Source organism: Cyprinus carpio, unplaced genomic scaffold (genome assembly GCF_018340385.1).
Source record: "Cyprinus carpio isolate SPL01 unplaced genomic scaffold, ASM1834038v1 S000006552, whole genome shotgun sequence".
NCBI classification, from domain to species: Eukaryota; Metazoa; Chordata; class Actinopteri; order Cypriniformes; family Cyprinidae; genus Cyprinus; species Cyprinus carpio.
Window position 1 is genome coordinate 164274 of NW_024879215.1, and position 17447 is coordinate 181720.

The 17447-nt window shown below is 33.7% G+C and overlaps 1 long non-coding RNA gene across 1 annotated transcript; it reads left to right on the forward strand.

Annotated features, from left to right (window-relative positions):
- The first annotated feature begins 12363 nt into the window (after positions 1-12363).
- LOC122143997 lies at positions 12364-15562 on the forward strand. Its single transcript, XR_006159471.1, has 5 exons — positions 12364-12500; positions 13253-13326; positions 13455-13486; positions 13643-13732; positions 14762-15562. It is a non-coding gene; the product is annotated as an uncharacterized LOC122143997 (long non-coding RNA).
- The last annotated feature ends 1885 nt before the right edge of the window (positions 15563-17447 follow it).

Sequence of the window (17447 nt, forward strand, 5' to 3'; positions counted from 1 at the left end):
CTGATTCTGAGAACTCTTCAGAAGTGCTTGAAGCTATTCATGCACTTGGCTTGAAACTCGATCAAATGCATTTAAAGGTTTCGGCGATTGAGAAAACTACGGTGCTCACTTCGGCTAAGGTGGACAGTTTAGCAACCTCTGTGCAAAAGCTCATCATCGAAGTTAACTCTCACGACGAACGGTTATCCCTGATGGAGAAAGAAATGCAAACTTTAAAGGATGAAAACGCGACTTTGAAGTCTAATATAGCAGAGGCTCAACGTTACACTTGACGATGGTCCCTCAAATTGCATGGACTTTGAAAGGCTGATGGTGAAAATGTCAGACGGATAAACTATCGATGCTCTTGCGAAGGTTGCTCCAGATGTTCAAGACCAGCTTGATCGGGTGGTGGACGTAGTTCGTGTTGGTCGCCAAATCAACACCACCAAATCCTATTCATAAGCGACCCATCGTCGGTTCTCTTCTCGATGCGCCGTTACCGGGACGAGATTTGGAGGGCAGCCAAAAACTCCAGATTTTTACTGGACAACGCGCTACGCTCTGAGTTGCTGTCGCCTGAAAGACAAAGCGGCAAGAGAAAAAACTGTGGCGAGGGTGAAGAAGGCTAGAGAGGAAGGTAAAAGGGCTGTATTTCGTGGTCCACATGCATACATCGAGGGGGAAAAGGATTGACAACTAATGACTGATGGAACTCTGATTGAAAAACCATAAAAGGCATCTTCAAATTTTCTTACATGCGGGCGGGCGATTTTTTTTTCCCCCTTTCTTTTCACTAATGTTTACTGCCTGCTTGCATCTCCAGGGTTTCTAATTTAATATAGTAAATTTCAGCTTCAAGACATTAGGTCTTGAAGCTTTGGTAATTTGTGAATTAAATCGTTTTTTTTTTTTTTTCTTTTTTCTTGTTGTTGTTGTTCTAGTTCTTTTCGGAATGGACTTTGTTTAATTCTCTGAGCATAGCATCACTGAATGTTAGGGGCATTCGAGAAATTACGAAGCGAAAGGCTTTATTTCTTTTTTTAAAACGGACTGATGCTGACTTTATTTTTTGTCAAGAGACACATTCTACAGACTTGGTGAAAAAATTTTGTGAAATCTCAATGGGGAAAATCTAATTTTTTTCAGTCACGGCACTTCGCATTCAGCGGGATGTCAAAAAAAGGAGTTATGGTTTTGATGAACAGATTTAAAGGAGAAGTTCTGAAATCTGTTAAAAAAACGTTTTGGGGGGGGGGGTGTGAAAATGGAAGATGGGTTATTCTGACTGTGAAATTGACAATACTATATTTATACTTTGTAATATTTATGGTCATAATCCAATACGTTGAATAAGTCCTTATTTGCAAAGGTTTCTGATATTATCAATGCAAAGTTGATGCATTCAAAGCTTCATATGTTATTTTTTCAGGCGATTTTAATGAATGCTTGGATAATTTGTTGTGATAGATATTTTTTCCTCCTCGTTCTTGGATCAGCGTGACGCAACAATCAAACTTAGCTTTCTCTATGTGCCAATTTATCTCTTACTGATATTTTGGCGATTTTACACAACCCTGGAATATCCGAATACACATGGTCTAACAAAGACAAATCTTTGCAATCTAGAATTGATATGTTTTTTTATTTCTACTTCTGCATTGCAATATGTCAAGGAAATCGTTCATAAATATGCCCCTTTAACTGATCATAAGCTTATTTCTTTAACCGCTCAAAGGCACAAAAGAGAATTCTAGTCTTAGAGGGTACTGGAAATTTAATAATAATCTCCTTAAGGATGAATAATTTAATAATAGTGTTAAAAAAATTGGCAAATGATATTTTGGGAGGTGTAAAGGAAGGTTTTAAATGTAAATGGGATTTTTTAAAATATAACGTCAGACAGATTGCAGTTAAACGTAGTAAAGAATTAAAAAAAATCAATAGACAAAATGAGTTAGAATTAATTAATAAATTACTGGAAACTGGAACAGAAGCACAATCTTAACTGGAACAGAAGCACAATCTTACTAAGGAGGAAGAAGCTGAATTGGTTGCAATTCAATCCCATCTAGACCTGATCTATTTAGACTTGGCTAAAGGTGCTTTTATTCGTTCTAGGGCGAAATGGCTTGAAGAGGGTGAAAAAAAATACAAGTTATTTATTCGCACTTGAGAAAAGAAATGTTAAAAGAAATGCGTTAACTGCTTTAAATATTAATGGGAATCATTGTATGGATCAAAAAACAATTTCTGACTTTGTTTACTCATTTTATAAAGAACTATATAATTCCAAATTTGATCTATATAATTGTGTGAAGCATTCATTTAAATAGTCCATCAACATATTCCTATTATTGATAAAGAATTTCATGATTCCTGTGAATCCAATATAACTTGTTCTGAGATCAAAGATGCCCTGTTAAGAATGAAAAAAGGGAAAAGCACCAGGTATAGATGGGTTGACAGTAGAATTTTACTTACATTTTTGGGAAATGATCGAAATTCCTCTTTATAGTATGTATAATGAATGTATTAACAGTGGCGAAATGACTACTACTATGAAACAAGGTATCATTTCGCTAATTGCTAAAACGGATAAAGATCCAAACTTGATAGAAAATTGGAGACCAATCTCTCTTCTAACTATTGATTATAAATTAATTACTTTAGTATTTGCTAACAGATTACGAGAAGGTTTAAATAAAATTATTAGTGAATACCAATCAGGTTTTTTAAAAAGGCCGACACATAACTAACAATATTAGACTTGTGCTTGACCTTTTGGATTATGCTGAGAATGTTGATGAAGGAGCCGTCATTTTCTTTTTGGACTTTTATAAAGCGTTCGATACAATTGAACATGAATTTTTATTTAAAACTATAACGCTTTTTGGATTCGGAAATACTTTTGAAGGTAGTTAAAATGTTTTACAATGATATTAATAGTTCTGTAATACTTAACACTTCCACCTCTAAAAGATTTAACATTAACCGAGGAGTACGCCAAGGCTGTCCAATTTCCCCCTTTTTATTTTTGTTGGTTGTCAAATTATCCATTGGTATTGTTAATAATGAAGCAATTCAAGGTCTCCAAATTTTTGGTAAAGAAATTAAAATTTCACAATTGGCAGATGACACAACCTTATTTTTAAAGAGCTCATCTCTTATCCCTACTGTTATCTCCTTCATCAATATCTTCTCTAAGGCTTCTGGCCTAACTCTAAATTTATCCAAATGTGAAATCCTTCCTTTACACAATTTAAATGATAAAATTATTAGTGATTTCCAGTGAAATCCTCTGTCAAATACCTAGGAATTCTTGTAACAAAAGATGTTACAGAGAGACAAAGCTTAAATTTCTCCTCTAGATTAAAAAAGACCAAAGCGTTATTAAACTGTTGGTTACAACGTGATCTCTCTGTTTATGGTCGTGTCCTATTATGTAAAGCAGAAGGCTTTTCTCAATTTGTCTATCCCTCCCTATCTTTATATGTTAAAGACTCTTATTCTAAAGATATCAATAATCTGTTTTATTCTTTTATTTGGAAAAACAAATCCCAAAGACTAGGGTTCTTACTAATAAGAAAGCTGAAGGGGGTCTGGAAATACTTTATTTTAAAGATGTTAATAGAACTTTTAAAATCAATTGGATTAAAAAATGTTTGATTAATCGTTACTCCCTTTGGAACCACATCCCACACAGTCTCTTTAACCAAATAGGTGGCTTAGAATTTCTGTTAATTTGTGACTTTAATATTTCTAAACTCCCTCTTAAATTGTCAAAATTCCACCAGCAAGTGCTTTTAGCTTGGAAAATTTGCTATTCACACAATTTCTCTCCTCACACTGCCTTCATTTGGAATAATAGCAGTATAACGATTGCCAATAGATCTTTATTTTTTAAGGAATTGGTTTAACAGGGATATTAGTCATCTTATGAATATGTTTGATAATTTTGGGAATCTTTTAACTTATGAACAATTCATGCGAATCCATAATTTCCCTGTGCATTTTAAGGAATTTAACTTGGTCATTAAAGCTATTCCTCCTACTCTTGTTCATCTGGTTAAAAGTCATATTCACTACAACTCTATAGTAACGACAAAACCAAAATTAATTTTAAACGGTCTTGAAACTGATTGGTAAAAAATGCAATAACAAACATATTTATACTGTTTTCCAAAAACAAAATAAAATAACACCTAGAGGAAAATTCTTTTGGACTCTATTATTGATTATATATTATTGGAAGACTGCTTGGTTAATCCCCTTTAAATATTGTATCAATAACAAAACTAAAGAAATACATTTTAAAATTTTGCATACCCTCCCCTGTTAAATCAATAATTTCAAGATACTCTGATATTGATGATTTATGTACTTTTTGTAAAAATGAGAAAGAGGTGTTAACACATTTGGTTTTTTGATTGTAAAATTACCCAAAAATTTTGGAAGGAATTGGCAGATTTAATTTTTTCTCTTGTAAAGGATAAATACTGTTTTCTTTAAAGGATATTATTGTGTACTATGAAAATAATGTTAACAAAGGTCTTGAATACATTGTTAATTTATTCATATTGCTGTCAAAATTTTATATACATAAACAAAATGCTTGTTTAAACTCATCCCCAATATTTAAAGTATTTTTAGTTGAATTTGATTGTTTTATATCTTCATTGAAATTGATAAAAAACAAAAAGTCATTAACATGTTTAAAATATTATGAGATTATTTTTAGATCCCCTGTTACTAATTAATGTCACATTTTATATTACACTGACTGTCTTGTGCTGTGCTCTGTATGTTATTTGTTCTGTTAAATAAATAAAAAAATAAGCCAGTTGTGTGTGATTTTGTCAAATGTCTTAAGTGCTGTAGATTAGTGTTTTTTGTTTTGTTTTGTAAAGAAAAAACCTGCATGTTATAACATTTTAGCACCTCCAAATCCCCGAATATTTCATAATCTTAAGAACGTTGACGAAAATATGACGAGTAAAATTGCAATTACACTACATTATAGCTAATGAATGAACTTACATCTTTATTTAGAAGTTGCACTTGTAAAACAACAACCGGAAACACCAATTCACAGCTTTCTTGTAAGCACCATATATCACTAATGGCACAAGATAATGTCAGTATAAACCAACTGGAAAGACAACATTTTTATAAGTTGTGTTTGTGTCCCCAGAAAAACGTTAATCGATAAAAAAAAAAAAATGGCTTAATGCATTAACACAAGTTAAATCCAAAGGCCAAATTCTAAATTAATGATGGACCCTGAGTAAACACTTTAATCATGTAATGTTTTAATAATTCATTTAGTAGTTTAGAAATTACAATATTCTAGGCTATATATTATACTGGAATGCATCTCTACACACATTCCAATTTTTTTAATGATTTCTCCAAAGTTGGCCTCATTTTACAGATATTTTATGTTCTCATTCATAAAACACTCACACATCAAATAATTAACTCTAGTGTCACAGTGTGAACTCAAATAACCCACAATTATCCATAAGCAAACATTCAGTAACAAAACTGATGACACCAGTCAGAATTTCAGGATAGTATAAACAGGAGCACAGGTGGACTGCTTTAAAAAATGCATCCTAGCACTGAGAGAGAGCTGAAAGAACCACACAGTGTTAGTACAGTAAAGTAACTATAGTAACATCACTTTATTCAGTTACAGTGTTCTGAATTGATCTCACTAGTTTTAATTGTTTATTTTAGTTGTGTTTTGTTTAAATTATAATTAGGAATTTTTAATTTGAAAAATAATGGTTCTGGTAGCACTGTTGCAAATCGACTCAGTAAAATGAAAATAATAATAGTAATTTGTACTAACAAAGGTTTATTTAGTGTTTGTAAACTTACACACAAGTTTTGTAACTAAGAATCACTATTTTCAACAACTAAATGATTAAGTAAAATATACTATGTGCGTAGTGAGAAACAACTCATTTAAGTTTAGCTAAATCAAGTAACATTTCCTGCAACTTGGAATTTCTAAGTTGTATTTACTTGAACAGCAATCTAGTTTTAACCAGTTGCCTTAAAAAAAAACAAAAAAACTAGTTTACCCGTTACTCCAGTAACTTAAAACGCTTCAAACATCCATTACAAATTCATGACAACAAAATGTTCTATTCTTCACACACATAATTACCCATAAATCAAAGGTAGTGTCAGTTCAAAGTTAAAGATAATATATTTTTTAAATATTTCAATGCAGTTTTAACTTGTATTACAAACATTTTGAAACAAAGCAAAAACAGTCTGCTTTTGTTTATGCTAAACAGCAGAGGTAGCAGTACGATGAGATTAAGTATTGCAATGAGTTGGCCACACAAGTTGCCAATGTTTTTTTTTTTTCTGTCCCAAGTCAAGCATCATATTGTAAGTGTTCTTCACAGCATCAGGTAAATCCACATGTCCCGTAATCCAAACGTAGCACAGGGCAAGTCCGGAAGCAAATGTTGGAGGTAGACCCTGGAGACTGTTCTTTGCAGCACTACACTGAACAATGATGGGCAGAAGACACAGGGTCAAGGCAAAGAAGATTTGGGGAAGTACTTCATCTTCATTGATAGTCAGCAAGCCAACAGATACTAGTGCCCAGACTGCATCAACATCAGACACCTGTATAAAACCAAAATAAACACAATATTAGCAGGGAAATGGAGGATGATCAGTTTTCAGTGTTATCTGTCCTGCCTACACTGCCATGACATTGGTGTTAGTTTCACCCAAACTTGAAATTCATGTCATCATTTACTCACCCATGACTTTGTTTATTTTCGGAACACAAATAAAGACATTTTCAGTGAAATCCGAGAAATGTCTGTCCTTTAACTGAATGTCTATTTACCCCACACTTTAGACAGTTGAGCATATAGCAATCGTGTCTCTTTCGAAGACTTGAGACGCTTTTTCCACTGTCAGACCAAACCATTCTTAATTCTCCAATGCTTAAACATTCCATGCTGTGACAATACGGATATAGTTTAATTTTTCACTGTTGGGCTGTTAACAGAGCTCTTTTGAATGCAACCATAAATGTGTGCAGTCATTGCCGTAGTAATGCAATAGTTAAGAAATCGTAACCTGATGTAAATAGCACCCATGTTATGAAAGACCTTAAATGATTTCTTTTAAATTTTACTATTAACTTGTTTACTTCACTCAAATAGCATGTTGGCCAGCTACAGAGAAACTGGTGGCTAGGCAAAAGACAAACAACCAACCCTGAGACAGCGACGTCACTCCAGTGTGTTCTACAGCACGGTTCAGTGTTCAGCTAAGAGCTCTGGATCAAGAACAGTTCATCAGACCATGCCTAACAGAGTTCAAGTGGAAATATAACTGAAACTGCTCCTTACAATTCATTGAACAGTTTGGCCCCAAATGTAGATTAAACCAGCTCCATTCATATAGACTGATTTGATGGTTTCTTGGGTGTCAGAGATTTGGGTTATATATCTTTCATTCGTGTCATGAAGAGGCACACCTTTTTTATGGAATAGAATGACAGAAGGGAGATTAAATGGCACATTTTTTCATGTCTTAATTGAACTAGGTATATGTAATCAACAATAATCTTTATAAAGGTATCTCAGTAATAACCCAGCAAATAAACAGGTATTTTTTTTCTAACATTTATGGTTGTTTTTAAGGTGTAAACTATGAGAACTTACAAAGCGGGTAAATTGTAAAAGTATCTGGGGTGCTCATGAAGTAAAACAGGTAGGCCTCAGATGGGGTGTGTAGTTCTGTCGAATCATGGGTTCTAGAAGTAAAAAAAGAAAACAAAGTTTAAGAAATTCAAAAATTACAGTAGAAACAGTGTTTGTCAAAGTGTCAATAAAGAGTCATTGATGCGGTTTTATTTAAATATTATTAATAATAATAATAAAATATTGAAAACATTTAAGGTAGCAACATACATTTTACGGTTGTAGGGTGTGAAGTGTCCTCTTAGATTTGTGAAAAGAAATACAGTTACAAATACAGAAATACGGTTACAGGTATTCTGGAACTGCACAGAAATAATTTGAAATTGCAAATAAAGCGCTAGCACATGATTGAGTGAAAAACCTGAAATACATTGCCTTTATTGTTTCTGAGGCCCATTGTTCACAAGATCGCTGTTCAGAGAAGATAGTTTGCCACAAAGCTTTTTTTTCCTAAATAGAAAAATAATTCTTCAGATGAAGGCGAGTTCCACTACTGTTGTGAAATTGAAGAACAAAGAAACACATTCGTTTCTGATATTTGCATGTTTTACAATGAGAAAAGAAAATTTCTATACATATCCCTTGAGACCTCAGTCGTAAAACCAATTCAAAAGCAATATTTCTTTGTGGTACAGTACTCAGGTTTCAACACAGCAAAGAAATAATTACTGAAAGACAACGAGCTCATTCAGTTTAAATCTTAAATGTGTGATCGCGTAAATGACTATGATTGTATTAAAAATGTTGACAATAAAATTGTGTAAACTGAAAAATGACTTTACCTAAAAAGTGGCCAAAGCCTCACAGTGTTATAAAATTATAGAGGGAAATTTTTGCAAAAGATTACTGTTAACAATTAATACTATCAGTGGCACATAAAGATTGTCTTAAAAAAACTACTGTGAGCTCATCTTGGAGACTTTGGGCATGTTCTTGAATTGTACCTCGAATTTTCATGCTTTCATTTTTAATAGCACACACATTTTTTCAATTTGAGAAATAAAAAAAAGTCTTAAAAAGTTTCAAATTTACCCCAAATGTGCCACAAGTTCTGTATTTCTATAGTTTTTGTTCTAATAGCAGAACAGCAAAGATCTTTTCTGTCTGTTAGCTAACACTGGTGCTGACAAGGGGCTAATGTTAGTCAGTTCAAATTAGCAGCACACAGAAACATACATCCACACACAATTATTATTTTTAACTTACCTTATTATTATTCTGTAGAAGTATTCAGTCTTTATCCAGAGGTAAAATGCAAGCAGTCTCTCTACTTCTTCCTAGTTTCAGCAAATTCGACGCAGAAATTCAAAACATCGCTTGCTGCGCATGCTCTCTAACCGTCCTTCTTTCTTCTTCTGTTGTTTTGTTGCGCATTAGCAACACATTAGCGCACTGCTGCCTCTCACTGGTGAAGTAATATGGAGACAGATTAGTCTCAAATATAATTCACAAAGCAAAAAAACACGATTAACACATGCGTAGACATTTCACATGCATGAAGACCTAATTCACGTACACACAAAAAAAATTCACGTGCGTGAAAAAAAAAAATATATTCACAAAAAGCAATTCACATGCGTAAAATAAAATCATATATTCATAAAATACATTTTCACAAATGCAAAACACAATTCGTAGATATACAACTGTGCACAAAAACCTTTGAATGTTTAAAATGTACGAGTGTCCTGAATGTACAAATCGTCATTTACTACGAATCCACTCGGATTTTGTGTGTGTGTGTTTTTGAGACTTTCCTGGCAGAGCTCTCTTCCCACGTGGTTCTGTCGTACTCTTTAGCCAATCAGATGGGAGCTTACCATTCAACCAATCATATCATAAGCCACTGAGAGTGCATTCAGAAGCGCGCGCAGGCAATCGGGGAGACGTCAAGAGAGAAGCCCATAGAAGCCCTGGCATTACATTTTAAAATACTACATAAAATAATTAATCAGAATACTTACTTTAAAGAAACGAGCAGGCTGCAGCGGCGGACAGTGAGTTGAGCATTATGTTTGATCAATTTAGCCTTCTCAAACCAACGCGACTTGCCTAAAATAAACAGACATAATACACTTCATGCATTCCACAGCATTAATTTAAACATTTAACCTAGATAAATGATCGCTGTTAGGCGCATATCCAATCGTTTGTGCGGAGAGTGAGCGCTTTGCAGGACATGGGTCAGCTTTTTTTTTTTTTTTTTTTTTTTTTTTTTTTAATGACAGTAAAAACTTAAAAATACGCCGTCATTTTTGCTCATAAAGGTAAGAGTGTGCATCATTCGGAACTGCAAAGGGTCTACTTGTATTTGTGTGCACTCCACAATATCATCAACAAAACCTTATGCTTTTGTAAAATAAGAAAACAAACAGGATGCGCTTTATTGTCCTATTGGTCTTGAGCAGGAGCGCTTCACCGACATGATAAATATATCTATAGAATGCTTTTCTATAGAATATCTATAGAATGCTTTTTTGCGTTTTTAATTACTATTTTAAAACGAAATAATTCAAATCGAAAACAAAAACTCTTTCATTATGTAATCTAAAGATGCATTTCTCTCTCAAGGCACGTCCAATGAGGAGATTGCTAGTCAGTTTCGTCAAATTAATTTTTGCAACAACATTGACTCAGAAGACATTAGTTTATTAAGACATAATTCAAATATCTCACCACTGTTTTTACTTTTTTTGTTTGTTTGTTTATGGGCCGCTGGACAAAAATTGTGTTTGCATTCAGTAGGCAGCATTTTGTGCCACGTTGAAAAATAACTGAATAAATAAGATAACGTCATAATATTTTAAGAATAAAATGTCAAAATTACGATAATAAAATTGTTATTATTGTGAAATGTGTTATATTGTGTGGTGTAAATAATTTCTTTTTGTTTGTTTGTTTTTTTTGTGTTTTTGTGTTTTTGATATTTTCCCACGTGGGTCTGTCGTACTCTTTAGCCATCAGATGCGAGCTTACCATTTAACCAATCATATCATAAGCCACTGAGAGTGCATTCAAGTAGCACGATTCTGCGCACCTTTTGCGCATATGGATTAATTAGAACGGAAATTAAGCCTTTACATCAGTAATCCCATAGACAGTAAAAGAAATGGACACAGCGACCCAATTGGAACTCAATTGAGACACGTGAAGCCCATTTTTAGCGATTTTTAGCACTTCCGTTTCTGACGCGCAGACTCAAACTAAGCTTGATGACGTCAGCAACCTTTCTGACAGATGTAAATCTTCTAGTAGCTGTGCGTGCAAACTGCCATCGTTAATCTTGCAGAGACGAGCTTGAGCGGGGAGTACTTTGGCATGAGTGAGCAGAAGTATTCTGATTAATTATTTTATGTAGTATTTAAAATGTAATGCCAGGGCTTCTATGGGCTTCTCTCTTGACGTCTCCCCGATTGCCTGCGCGAGCTTCTGAATGCACTCTCAGTGGCTTATGATATGATTGGTTGAATGGTAAGCTCGCATCTGATTGGCTAAAGAGTACGACAGACCCACGTGGGAAGAGAGCTCTGCCAGGAAAGTCTCAAAAACACACACACACACAAATCCGAGTGGATTCGTAGTAAATGACGATTTGTACATTCAGACACCACTCGTACATTTTAAACATTCAAAGGTTTTTGTGCACAGTTGTATATCTACGAATTGTGTTTTGCATTTGTGAATTTTTTTTATTAATATATAATTTTATTTTGCGCATGTGAATTGCTTTTTGTGATTATATATTTTTTTTTTCACGCACGTGAATTTTTTTTGTGTGTACGTGAATTAGGTTTCATGCATGTGAAATTGTCTACGCATGTGTTAATCGTGTTTTTTGCGTGAATTATATTTGAGACTAATCTGTCTCCATATTACTTCACCAGTGAGAGGCAGCAGTGCGCTAATGTGTTGCTAATGCGCAACAAAACAACAGAAGAAGAAAGAAGGACGGTTCAGGGGGCAAGGAAGTCGACCGGAAGTTGAAGTCGGCCGCGTGCCGCCATCTTGTAGCAGAACTTCACTTGCGTTAGCATCCCATTGACTCCCATTCATTTTTGCGTCACTTTGACAGCGAATAACTTTACATCTGAGGCGTTTAAAGACTCCATTTGTCCATTAATTTATTTCTAAAGATACACGACAATGTATAAAGGGCTACATTACCTTCTATGTTTACATTATGGCCCCGTAGAACAGTTTTTTGTAAAATAGGCTAAACGATTGCGTCATAACCACTCGACTCTCTGTCGCACAGTAGAGAAATTACCGTACAGACAGGAGGAGAAGCTCGCAGGCAAAAAAAAAAATGGGGAGACGTGGTCAAGAGATATGGCGTACTGGCGTGTAGGGCATTTTATAATACTATACAAAATAATTAATCAGAATACTTACTCCTTGCTCACTCACGAGCCAAAGAACTCCCCGCTCAAGCTCGCCGTCTCTGCAAGATTAACGATGGCAGTTTGCACGCACAGCTACTAGAAGGTTTACATCTGTCAGACAGGTTGCTGACGTCATCAAGCTTCGTTTGAGTCTGCGCGTCAGAATACGGAAGTTCTAAAAATCGCTAAAAACGGGCTTCACTTGTCTCAATTGAGTTCAAATGGGGTCGCTGTGTCCATTTCTTTTACTGTCTATGGGACGGTTAGAGAGCATGCGCAGCAAGCGATGTTTTGAATTTCTGCGTCGAATTTGCTGAAACTAGGAAGAAGTAGAGAGACTGCTTGCATTTTACCTCTGGATAAAGACTGAATACTTCTACAGAATAATAATAAGGTAAGTTTAAAAATAATAATTGTGTGTGGATGTATGTTTCTGTGTGCTGCTAATTTGAACTGACTAACATTAGCCCCTTGTCAGCACAGTGTTTTAGCTAACAGACAGAAAAGATCTTTGCTATTCTGCTATTAGAACAAAAACTATAGAAATACAGAACTTGTGGCATATTTTGGTAAATTTGAGACTTTAAGACTTTTTTTTATTTCTAAAATTGAAAAATGTGTTGCTAGTTAAATTTTTTTATTTCTAAAATTGAGGTACAATTCAAGAACATGCCAAAGTCTCCAAGATGAGCTCACAGTAGTTTTTTAAGACAATCTTTATGTGCCACTGATAGTATTAATTGTTAACAGTAATCTTTTGCAAAATTCCCTCTATAATTTTATAACACTGTGAGGCTTTGGCCACTTTTTAGGTTAAAGTCATTTTTCAGTTTACAATTTTATTGTCAACATCTTTTTAATACAATCATAGTCATTACGCGATCACACAGTTAAGATTAAAACTGAATGAGCTCGTTTGTCTTGCAGGTAATTATTTCTTTGCATGTGTTGAAAACACTGAGTACTGTAACAGAAGAAATATTGCTTTTGAATTGGTTTTACGACTGAGGTCTCAAGTAGATATGTATAGAAATTTTCTTTCTATTGTAAAATATGCAAATATCAAGAAACGAATGTGTCTTTGTTCTTCAATTCATAACAGTAGTGGAACTCGCCTTCATCTGAAGAATTATTTTTCATATTTAGGAAAAAAGCTTGTGGCAACTGTCTTCTCTGAACAGCGATCTTGTGAACATGGGCCTCAGAACAATAAAGGCAAGGTATTTCAGGTTTTTCACTCAATCATGTGCTGCGCTTTATTTGCAATTTCAAATTATTTCTTGCAGTTCCAGAATACCTGTAACCGTATTTCTGTATTTGTAACTGTATTTCTTTTCACAAATCTAAGAGGACACTTCACACCCTACAACCCGTAAAAATGTATGTTGCTACCTTAAATGTTTTCAATATTTATTATATTTTAATAATATTTTAAAATAAACCGCATCAATGACTTCTTTATTGACACTTTGACAAACATGTTTCTACTGTAATTTTTGAATTTCTTAAACTTTGTTTTTCTTTTTTTACTTCTAGAACCCAGATTCGACAGAACTACACACCCATCTGAGGCCTACCTGTTTTACTTCATGATCACCCCAGATACTTTTACAATTTACCTGCTTTGTAAGTTCTCATAGTTACACCTTAAAAAAACATAATTTTAGAAAAAATACCTGTTTATTTGCTGGTATATTACTGAGATACCTTTATAAAGATTATTGTTGATTACATAACCCTAGTTCAATTAAGAATGAAAAAATGTGCCATTTAATCTCCCTCCTGTCATTCTATGCCATAAAAAAATTGTGCATCTTCATGACACGAATGAAGATATTTAATCCAAATCTCTAACACCCAAGAAACCATCAAATCAGTCTATATGAATGGAGCTGGTTAATCTACATTTTGGGCCAAACTGTTCAATGAATTGTAAGGAGCAGTTTCAGTATATTTCCACTTGAACTCTGTTAGGCATGGTCTGATGAACTGTTCTTGATCCAGAGCTCTTAGCTGAACACTGAACCGTGCTGTAGAACACCTGGAGTGACGTCGCTGCTCAGGGTTGGTTGTTTGTCTTTTGCCTAGCCACCAGTTTCTCTGTAGCTGGCCAACATGCTATTTGAGTGAAGTAAACAAGTTAATAGTAAAATTAAAAGAAATATTTAATCTTTCATAACATGGGTGCTATTTACATCAGGTATGATATCTTAACTATTGCATTACTAAGGCAATGACTGACATTTATGTTGCATTTAAAAGAGCTTTGTTAACAGCCCAACAGTGAAAAATTAAACTATATCTGTATTGTCACAGCATGGAATGGTTAAGCATTGAGAATTAAGAATGGTTTGGTCTGACAGTGGAAAAGCGTCTCAAGTCTTCGAAAGAGACACGATTGCTATATGATCAACTGTCTAAAGTGTGGGGTATATAGACATTCAGTTAAAGGACAGAAATTTCTCAGATTTCACTGAAAATGTCTTTATTTGTGTTCCGAAAATAAACAAAAGTCATGGGTGAGTAAATGATGACATGAATTTCAAGTTTGGGTGAACTAACACAATGTCATGGCAGTGTAGGCAGGACAGATAACACTGAAAACTGATCATCCACATTTCCCTGCTAATATTGTGTTTATTTGGTTTTATACAGGTGTCTGATGTTGATGCAGTCTGGGCACTAGTATCTGTTGGCTTGCTGACTATCAATGAAGATGAAGTACTTCCCCAAATCTTCTTTGCCTTGACCCTGTGTCTTCTGCCATCATTGTTCAGTGTAGTGCTGCAAAGAACAGTCTCCAGGGTCTACCTCCAACATTTGCTTCCGGACTGCCATGTGCTACGTTTGGATTACTGGTACATGTGGATTACCCTGATACTGTGAAGAACACTTACAATATGATGCTTGACTTGGGACAGAAAAAAAAAAACATTGGCAACTTGTGTGGCCAACTCATTGCCATTCTTAATCTCATCGTACTGCTACCTCTGCTGTTTAGCATAAACAAAAGCAGACTGTTTTTGCTTTGTTTCAAAATGTTTGTAATACAAGTTAAAATTGCATTGAAAAATATAAAAAATATATTATCTTTAACTTTGAACTGTCACTACCTTTGATTTATGGGTAATTATGTGTGTGAAGAATAGAACATTGTTGTCATGAATTTGTAATGGATGTTTGAAGCGTTTAAGTTACTGGAGTAACGGTAACTAGTTTTTTTTTTTTTTTTTTTTTAAGGCAACTGGTTAAAACTAGATTGCTGTTCAAGTAAATACAACTTAGAAATTCCAAGTTTCAGGAAATGTTACTTGATTTAGCTAAACTTAAATGAGTTGTTTGAAATACGCACATAGTATATTGTACTTAATCATTTAGTTGTTGAAAATAGTGATTCTTAGTTACAAGAACTTGTGTGTAAGTTTACAACACTAAATAAACCTTTGTTAGTACAAATTACTATTCTTATTTCATTTTACTTGGTTTTTTCAAGGCAGTTGGTTTGCATGCTTTTTTTTTAAAGTAAGGTTTCCTAATTAGAATTTACAGTCCAGACAACTTCCCTGCCCAGTGAACACTAGTGAGATCAATTCAGAACACTGTAACTGTAATAAAGTGATGTTACTATAGTTACTTTACTGTACTACACTGTGTGGTTCTTTCAGCTCTCTCTCCAGTGCTAGGATGCATTTTTAAAGCAGTCACCTGTGCTCCTGTTTATACTATCCTGAGATTCTGACTGGTGTCATCAGTTTTGTTACTGAATGTTTGCTTATGGATAATTGTGTGTTATTTGAGTTCACACTGTGACACTAGAGTTAATTATTTGATGTGTGAGTGTTTTATGAATGAGAACATAAAATATCTGTAAAATGAGGCCAACTTTGGAGAAATCATTAAAAAATTTGGAATGTGTGTATGGATGCATTCCAGTATAATATATAGCCTAGAAATATTGTAATTTCTAAACTACTAAATGAATTATTAAAACATTACATGATTAAAGTGTTTACTCATGGTCCATCATTAATTTAGAATTTGGCCTTTGGATTTAACTGTGTTAATGCATTAAGCCATTTTTTTCGATTAACGTTTTTCTGGGGGACAAAACACAACTTATAAAAATGTTTGTCTTTCCAGTTGGTTTATACTGACATTATCTTGTGCCATTAGTGATATATGGTGCTTACAAGAAAGCTGTGAATTGGTTGTTCCTGGTTGTTGTTTTACAAGTGCACTTCTAAATAAAGATGTAAGTTCATTCATTAGCTATAATGTAGTGTAATTGCAATTTTACTCGTCATATTTTCGTCAACGTTCTTAAGATTATGAAATATTCGGGCTTTGGAGGGTGCTAAAATGTTTATAACATGCAGGTTTTTTTCTTTACAAAACAAAACAAAAAACACTAATCTACAGCACTTAAGACATTTGACAAAATCACACACAACTGGCTTATTTTTTTATTTATTTAACAGAACAAATAACATACAGAGCACAGCACAAGACAGTCAGTGTAATATAAAATGTTACATTAATTAGTAACAGGGGATCTAAAAATAATCTCATAATATTTTTAAACATGTTTAATGACTTTTTGTTTTTTTATCAATTTCAATGAAGATATAAAACAATCAAATTCAACTAAAAATACTTTAAATATTGGGGATGAGTTTAAACATTTTTGTTTATGTATATAAAATTTTGACAGCAATATGAATAAATTAACAATGTATTCAAGACCTTTGTTAACATTATTTTTATAGTACACAATAATATCCTTTAAAGAAAAACAGTATTTATCCTTTACAAGAGAAAAAATTAAATCTGCCAATTCCTTCCAAAACTTTTGGGTAATTTTACAATCAAAAAACCAAATGTGTTAACACCTCTTTCTCATTTTTACAAAAAGTACATAAATCATCAATATCAGAGTATCTTGAAATTATTGATTTAACAGGGTAGATGGTATGCAAAATTTTAAAATGTATTTCTTTAGTTTTGTTATTGATACAATATTTAAAGGGGATTAACCAAGCAGTCTTCCAAATAATAGAGTTCCAAAAGAATTTTCCTCTAGGTATTATTTTATTTTGTTTTTGGAAAACAGTATAAATATGTTTGTTATTGCATTTTTACCAATCAGTTCAAGACCGTTTAAAATTAATTTTGGTTTTGTCGTTACTATAGAGTTGTAGTGAATATGACTTTTAACCAGATGAACAAGAGTAGGAGGAATAGCTTTAATGACCAAGTTAAATTCCTTAAAATGCCAGGGAAATTATTGGATTCGCATGAATTGTTCATAAGTTAAAAGATTCCCAAAATTATCAAACCATAT